Consider the following 8,600-nt stretch of genomic DNA (forward strand, 5'->3'; position numbering starts at 1 on the left):
AGGAGGGCACCTTGAATGTGGCTTTGCCCCAGTGACTCCCTTGGGACTGTCACAGTGGTATCTTGCCCCATTATGCAGGGAAGCAAAAGAACTGAAGTCCTGCACCATGTCCCTGTCTATCACCCCAAGCACCTAGGGTATATCTGGCAACTCTGAGATGCAAGGTCAGTGCAGGTTGCCATGCAATTCCAGGTTTCTAGGAGTGAGTTTGGAGAGGGTGGGGACCTAGAATGGCTCCTCCAGTCCAGTGCTCCCAATAGTCTTTCCAAGTGTGCAGGCCCCTACTGTGTTCAAGGATGTGTCCTCCTGTGTGTGTCACTAGCAAGGTGCTAGGAGTCATACGCTATAGTAGCAGAGAAACTAGGGTAATGGCATGACTTCATACTTAGTATTTAAAAGGTGAGGTCACATACTGAGATTCCAAGACAGTAGAGTTTGGGAGTGAGTCACAGAGGGATCACTTGGAGGGTAGCAGGTTGGAAACAAAAGACCATGAGATATTGGACTAACCAACTCCTAATGGCACTCTGGTGTTGAGTTCAAACATAACTTGAAGTGCTTCACAGTTACTCGCGTTTCATCCAGGGTCATTTTAGTATGGTCTAAGCCTACTTGTAGCATTATAGTTCTGTGCATCATCTGTCTCCTCATTCTTTTATAACTGTTTAGATACAAATGTTCAGTTACTGTAACTACAAGTTATAAGTCAGGTGATGACACATTTTCTACCACAGCCACTGTCTACATGAGCAGTGGACTGTGCAGTCTGGGGAATATGGGGAATTCTAAACTACTCAGTTTGACCTTGATAAGCAGGAAGATTATGAAGCAGGTCATCAAGGAATGTATTTCTAAGCATCTAACAGATGCAAGGTGGTCAGGCACAGCTGACATGAATTTATCAAAAGCAAGTCATGATGATCAATCTGATTTCCTGGTACAACAAGGTGACAGGCTTTCTGGATGAGGGGAGAGCAGTGGGTATTGTGTCCAGTTTTGTGCACTGTACTTCAGGAAGGACTTCGATGAATTTGAAAGAGACCAGATGAAAGCAACAGAAATAAATTATAAGTCTATGAAACATGACTTAAAAGGAAAGTTTGGGAGCACTGGGACTATTTAGTCAGGAGCAGAGAAAACGGGGGGGGGGGAATTGAAATTCCTAAAGGTTATGAAGGGGATGGTGCCCAACACATCCAGCTCTACAGCCAGGATGATTGGTGTGGGGCCAGTCTGTAGGCTGGGATTGGCACACGGGGCTGGTTTTCAGACAATGTTAATTGTGGTCTGATCCAGCCAGAGCTGTGGCAGTTAACAGTGCCACCACTCCCCTGCCCACCAAATTTCCAGTTTTGTGAGGAATCCCACAAACTCGATGATATGTTTCTGCAGGCTGTAGGTTGAGCACCACTGTGATAGCCTATTCTCTGTGCTTGCAGTGGGCAGAAAAAGGAGCAATAGTCTTAAGTTATAACAAGGGAAACTTAGCTTTAATATGAGGAAGAACTTTCTAATTTATAAGAGCAATGGAATAGATTACCTAGACAGGTTGTGGAATTTCTATCCTTGGAGATTTTAAAGAGCAAGTTAGACAAATACTTGGATAAGATGGTTTAGACAGGGAAAATCCTGCCTTGGCTAGGGGTTAGACAAGATGACTTCCTGACATCCCTTTTGTCATGACCCAAAAGGCATGATTGTGTGTGTGTGCTTCGGCACCAGAATTATCCCTGTCAAGTTGCAGAGCATTGCACGGGAGAGTTTCCTGTAGCAAGAGGAAACCCCGGTGCAGGGACCAGTTTCCCGCCTTTTCTGCAGCTTCTTTTGCAGGGTGCATTGCTCATGTTGCAAGAGGAATGCACGGTGCAAAAGAGTTCCCACCACCGGTATGCAGATTCGTTCCCCGTGATTGGCTAGTGCTAAATTATTCACACGTGGCGGCTAGCGATTGGCCTGTTAGCCGTATAAAAGGCTTGAGCAGTTTCCACCCAAGCTGAAGAGGACTCCACATCCATCTCGTGGGGACTCTGGGTATACGGCAGGGTAACAGAAACCCTGTGTGAGATCCAGAGGAGCGTGGCGGCCTGATCCACCGCCCACCTCTTCTCGTCTTCGAACGCAACTTTTATAAGACGTACTTACGATTTCTATTTTGGTGGCTCGTTCGCCCAGAGCATCCGGAGCTCTGCACCGTGGAGCCTAGCAACCTCCACGAGACCGTCTGTGTTGTTTGTCTGTAACTGCAACTTAATCAAGCTTTCCAGCCTACACCACTGCCATCTCGGTGTAAGTAAACAATCTTTTAAACTACCGCTACGCGTCTGTGCCTAATTCCAGCTCGAAGGCCTTCCCTCTCCGCCCCGGCGTGCCCGGGCTGCTGGCCACAGCCCGCGTGCAGTGCGAAAAGGGCTCGGGTCGCTCCCGGCCCGCACACCTTTTAGCCTTATTTTTCTATGATTTAACTTCCTTCTGCATCTCTCAACCCCATAGCACCAATGATTAATGAAGATGCTTTCTTTGTTGATCATTATAATCAAACCCTCCCTTTAAAATAAAAATGTGAAAGCAGTATCATAGCAGTGCTGAAGTGAGGTTGCAGCTGTGATGGTCCAAGAAATTTCTCTTATATTCTGTTTTTATTTACATGTGAAGTTTTACACAAGCCTTTGTTCCATCTCCTATTTAGCTCTAGTATGCCTACTTCTCTCCTGGAGACCTGAGGAAGGGTACTGTGATACCCAAAAGCTTTTCTAAATTTTTCCCAACCATGCAGATGGTCCAGTAAAAGATATCACCATCAAGCATTGTCATGTAGTATGCTTGCTCCCCACAGAGGGTTCTCTGTTGACCGAACTGCTCAAGTTCTATATTCAGTCATTAGGATGTTGCTTATAATTAGATTTAGGTTATTAGTAAAAAACAAAAGAAGAAAAAGTTGCATTGTCCTCTAGGTTGGGCAGACTGTGTAGGCTGTAGTCAGCTGACCTTCTATGCCAGTGGTTCTCAAAAAATAATTTCACTACTTTGATTACAAAAAAAATAATAGAGTGAACAGTTGTTCTGTTGCAAAGATCTCAGAAAGACCACAACAGACCAGAATGTTTTTGACACTATGGATTCCTATTTGAAACCTCTGGGTTTATCTTGTGAATCATATGTAGGTGTTTGCACACCTAGCAGTATTACTATTGCATGGCACCTCTCAGCATCCTTAAAATGAACTCGTAGCACCACAAGGTGTCGCAGTGTCCTGGCTGAGAATCACCCTTAGCATATAGTAGCATCTGCTCCTTAATGCTGATGCTTGTTCTGTTTGCTTAGCCATATATTCTGTCCTTTCCAGTTTGGTATCAGAACTATGAGGAGTCGCAAAGACATTTTTTTTCTTGATTTTTTTAGGTGGCACTTTATTCTGATGGTATTTAGGTAACAAATCAAAGCTACAAAAATATTTACTTCCTATGACTTTATCAAGATGTCTGTGGTATGTTGTATGAGTATGGGAGTGGCTACCCTGAATTGCCAGGCTTAAATCTCCCCTAGTCTTTGAACATTGTCTTGGGGATGCCCAAGACAATATAGACTACTCAATTAGGCTACCATCTAGTATGTGATTGATCTTGTCTTCTGCTGCTCACTGATATACAAGGGAAATCTGATATGGAGGGTGCCTCTCAAATATGGTCCCTGGCTTAAACATAATGTAGTAGAGGAAGACTTGATTGGGGACAACATCTCCATTATTCTGGGAGAACATAACAGTCTGCCATAAGAGAAACTGCTCTTCTAGCTTCTTTCCTTGCTTTCTATGGATACTATTACTGGATGAGATGCTTCACAGCTCTTGACCTTTAAGAGGTTTGAGACACCAGATACATTAGACACTGTTCCCATCACTGAGGTTTTTTACTAGCCATCACATCGTTGAGGTTTTTTACTAGCCAAACATTCTCATCTCACTTTGCTCCTCAGAATTCATTTTTTGGTCCAGCTCAAAATTGCATTATGCTAAATAGCAATCCTTAGTGAATATTCTTAGCTTCAAACACACCTACAAATTCACTGCAATAGTTCTTTATCCTTAGGGCTGTTGCTGCATAACTGGAATGCATACCAAGAGCATAATAGGAATCTGTACTGTCCTTTTTTTGACCGTCATAGAATTCTTCTGTGATCAGGGAAGGCTTGTGGAAACTTTGAATGTGGCTGTCCTGACAAATGTATTACCATGTTGAAGCAACTTCAAGATGGTGATAGTGCTGAAGGTAAGGATACCTCAGAGTCTTTTCCACAAACAAATGCTGTTAAAAAAAGGGATGCATTCTGCATATACCATGTTTGGTGTCTTGGTTGCTTTTTAGGGTGGTCACACTATTGAATCAAGAGAAAATTATGGACTGATAGATGACTGTTTAACTTGAAGGATTTTCAGGCAAAGACAGCATCTTTGAACTTAGCCAGAAAACAGAATTTCATGGACATAATATCTTATTCCCTCATTTGCATCAGGCCATACAAACCATGGTGGAATGTTTTGCAAATATATGCTTGTTTTTTTCAACTGGGTAATCCAGAGGTTCCCAAACTGTGGGTCATGACTCCAAATGGAGTCACAACATAAGCAGAAGGGGTTGTGATAAACGTGCCTCCTGAGATTTCTGTGCCCACAGTGGAGTGTGGGTCTGCAGCCGGGCCAGATCAGCTCCAGGCAAGAGCTGCCTCTGCAGCGCAGTGGGTGGGACTGACTGTGGGAGGGAGTGCTGTACCGCCATGGCTGCCAAGGTGAGGCAAGGCAGTGGCAGCTGGTGTAGAGTTGTGCCCACACTGCTGTTCGGTGAGCAGGGGGCGTTTCAGCTTGGCAGCCATGGAGGTGCAGCACAGGGTGGCACTCCCTCCCTCCTACACTAGGTCCTGCCTACTGGGCCGTGGAGCCCCTGGGGGGAGGGTAGCAGGGCAGGGAGCCCCAAGCCTGCAGTGGGCAGCCTGCATTCCCCCCCCCCCCCCCCCCTCCCTTCCCCCCCCCCCCCGGCTCTGCTGTGGAAGTACTACCTGAGGGGGAGGGGATTGGGTGGGGAGTGGGGGGAAGCCAGGCTCTGCACTCCACTCTGGCCACAGGAGCTGCCACATCCCATAGCTTGTAGCCAGGGCTCAGGCACTGTTGGGAGGGCAGGGAGCTGTGGGCCCGGGCCCTGGGGCACCTGGGGTTCTGTAAATGGGGAGTGAGGGGCACCTGAGGTTGTGTGGGGGCTGTGGGTAGAGAGTGACGGGCCATGCTGAGGAAATGGGGTTCTAGCAGGCCAGTAGGGGGTGCTCCTGCATTGAGCCACCCACCTCACTGTGCCCGACCACCTTCCAGACTCCAAGTGCCTCCCTGGGGGCATCTCACATGCAGCTGACCTTCTTCCTGGAGCATACCTGCAAGCCTGGGGAGTAACACCACCACCACCCAGAGTCTGGACTAATCTGGGACCTGTGCCATCTGGGAAACACAGGCCTAGTAGTCCTTGAAGGTACTTGACCCACTGCAAGAATTTGGGATGCTTCCCTCAGTCTGAAGCACAAATAATGGTCTCCCTTAGCTGAACTAAGGGGACCCCAAGGCATGATATAGACCCTCTCCCAATAAGTCTCCCATGCTAGGTATGAAGGAGAACTTTATTAGTTACAAGGAGTAGGTTTGGAATAGGGTAGAGAGTAGAGCAATATCAGAGAAATACCTTAGAGCAAACTGGCATGGTCGCCTTTGATTGCACATCTGAGTTACTGCAAGCTATATATCTAGTTAGAGCTCAGGTAGCTTACTCATGAGTATCATCCAGAGGCAGGTGGAGATTCCCTCTGGAGGCAAACAGTTCACTGATCATGAGTTGAGAGAGAGAGAGAGAGAGTGTTTCAGGTGGTCCAGCTTCTCTCTGAGTTCTCATCATGGCTAACGCCCCCCCTCCTGGGCAGGCCTTCACTTTTATATTAGCCAATGAAGGCCAGTAACTGTTGGCTGCCAGCCAACCAATTTGAAATGCATCACTGGTTGCTGGGTAGACTGGCAGGGTCTTTAGCCCTGTCCTAGTCAAGTTGGCATTGCTTAGAACAATAGGGAGTTTAAGCCCCACACCCAGGTATGTGATGCCAGTCATGTAGGCAGAGGGAGCAGGTTTCCCCCTCCCTCTGGAATGTATTCAGCTCAGGTTACAACTCAGGGTTACCTGAAGCCAATGGGACCAGAGGAGTCTGCTCTCTGCAGTGACCATGGTAACCAAATTGTCAGATAGCAGAGTTTGGGGAGAGACATACATGGTATTCTGCCAGAGGGGTCATGCTGAGGAAATGGGGTCACAAATGGGGTCATGCCGAGGAAAAGTTTGGAAAGCACTGGGGTAATCAGTCTCAAAAAAAAAAAAAACACAAGATGGTCCTGCAAGACCTAAAGTCTTGTGAGAAGTCAAAATTGCTGGACAGGAACTCCATTCAGTTACCAAATTTAACTATCTCAGAATTGTTGTGGCAAGTGATCCCATATCTATGATGAAATTTCACACAGAATTGCCAAAGCCAGTGCAGCACTCAGAAGGCAATAGATAGACCATCCCTGAAACCAGAGGGGCATTGCACTTGGACTGAATTGAAACAGTTTAAAACTGTGGTTCTCAACCTTTTTTGACTCAAGACACCCTTCAAAAATGCCAGTTGTAAGCTTTCACTCATTTTTTGACTATGGTAAAATAATCTATCAATTCTTCTGTTGCAAAAAGATTCAGACCACAACAGATCAGAATATTTTTGATGCTATGGATTCCTTCTGAAATCTCTTGAATTATCTGGGTTTATCTTTTGAATTATGAACACCTAACAGTGCTAATATTGCTCAGCCCCCACAACACTCTTAAAAGGATCTCATGACACCTCAGAGTGTCAAGGTTGAGAATCATTGGTATAAGGCAGTTGTCCTGGCCCCTGCTTTATGTTTGTGAGATATGGATTTACAGCTGCCATATACAAAAGTTGGACTCTTTCTATTTGAGAAATACTTGAAAAATTATGAAAGTGAGATGGAAAGACCACATGCTAAGCATGGAAATTCATGGTAAAATATAGAGGTAAAATTTTTGGATGTAATGACAAGATTCTTTGTGTAGATGTGATATCTTTTGTGCTTGAAAGCCTGCAAGGAACAATTTTTCCAACTATTTAGTTGGTATAAAAAACTCACTCCTAGAAACCTGGAATTGCATGGCAGCCTGCACTGACCTTGCATCTCAGAGTTGCCAGATGTACCCTAGGTGCTGGTAGGCATGGGGGAGGGTGGGCTGCAGCTGTACTTGGTGCAGATGGTGGCGGCACTGGGAGTTGTGGATGGGGGTGCTATAGTCCCCCCAGTGGCCCCGCTCCCAGTGTTGCTGACACAGCTGCCCAGCCTGAGCACAGCCCAGCTGGGAATGGCCCGGCACCACCCAGGCCCCAGCCCACAGTCCGGCAGCCTGACCTGCCCCACCTCACAGGCAGATCCGGGGGCACGCGCCCCACTGAGCCCTCCGGCACTGCATGCTCCCCCTCCTCATGCCCTCCAAACAAGCCGTTCACGGCTCCATCACCCACACCCCCAGCTGTGCAGGGCCTGCCCCTCTGCCATTATGGGGGTGGGGGGGCGCAGATCAAGGCCTCAGTGGTGAGGAAGGGAGTGGGGCTAGGGCTGGGGCCTCGATCTGCCCCCCCAACCCCAATGGCCCTTTCCCCTGCCTGCTCCACAGACTTATCTGCTGGGCGGGATGGCAGGGGAGTAGATCTTTGGTTCCTTTTAAATTCCGAAAGTAATCTCCTACCTAAAAAGGTTGGAGACCGCTGATGTAACTGATCATTACAAACAGGCTGTGTGCCAGTGGACTGGTAGGCTGCCAACTTAACACTCTTCAACAATGGCTCCACAGGTAATCCTTAGAGCTACAGACCTGTGAGTCTCACTTCCATCTCAGTGAAATTAGTAGAATTTATACTAAAGAATGAAATCAACAGCATGAATCACATGGAGAAATGTGACATGCTGGGGAAGAGTCGGCATGTTTTTGGTAAAGGGAAATCCTTCCTCACCATTCTGCCGCAGTTCTTTGAGGGTGTTAATCAAGTGAACAAGGGGGATCCAATTGACATAATATATGTGCGGGCCGGGAGCAGTCCGAGGCCCTTTTTTCGCGCGGTGGGCTGTGGCCAGCAGCCTGGACACGCCGGGTCGGGGAAGGAAGGCAGCACGCTAGAATTAGGCACAGACGCTTAATGGTTGATTTAAGATTATTTACTTACACCGTAGATGGTCGCGGTGCAGGCTGGAAAACTTCCAGGAAAACTTCGCTTAAGTCCCAGTTTAAGGACTCAGACAGAGCTCTGGATTCGCTCACACGAAGTTTGCTAGGCTCTGTAGAACTTTGCGGACAGGGAAGGGTACGTCGAGGGATCGTTCGGCGACGGGGAGAGGCGAGAGGCTGATCTCCCTATAGCCTTCTTGATATTCACGCTGGGTCCAATAGGCTTTGCAGTGCTTAGAGATCTTCACGAGACGTGAAGTCTCCTCCTCCTGATGTTCGTGGAGTCCTCCAACTTGGGTGGAAACC

Source organism: Alligator sinensis, unplaced genomic scaffold, assembly GCF_000455745.1.
Source record: "Alligator sinensis unplaced genomic scaffold, ASM45574v1 scaffold78_1, whole genome shotgun sequence".
NCBI lineage: Eukaryota > Metazoa > Chordata > Crocodylia > Alligatoridae > Alligator > Alligator sinensis.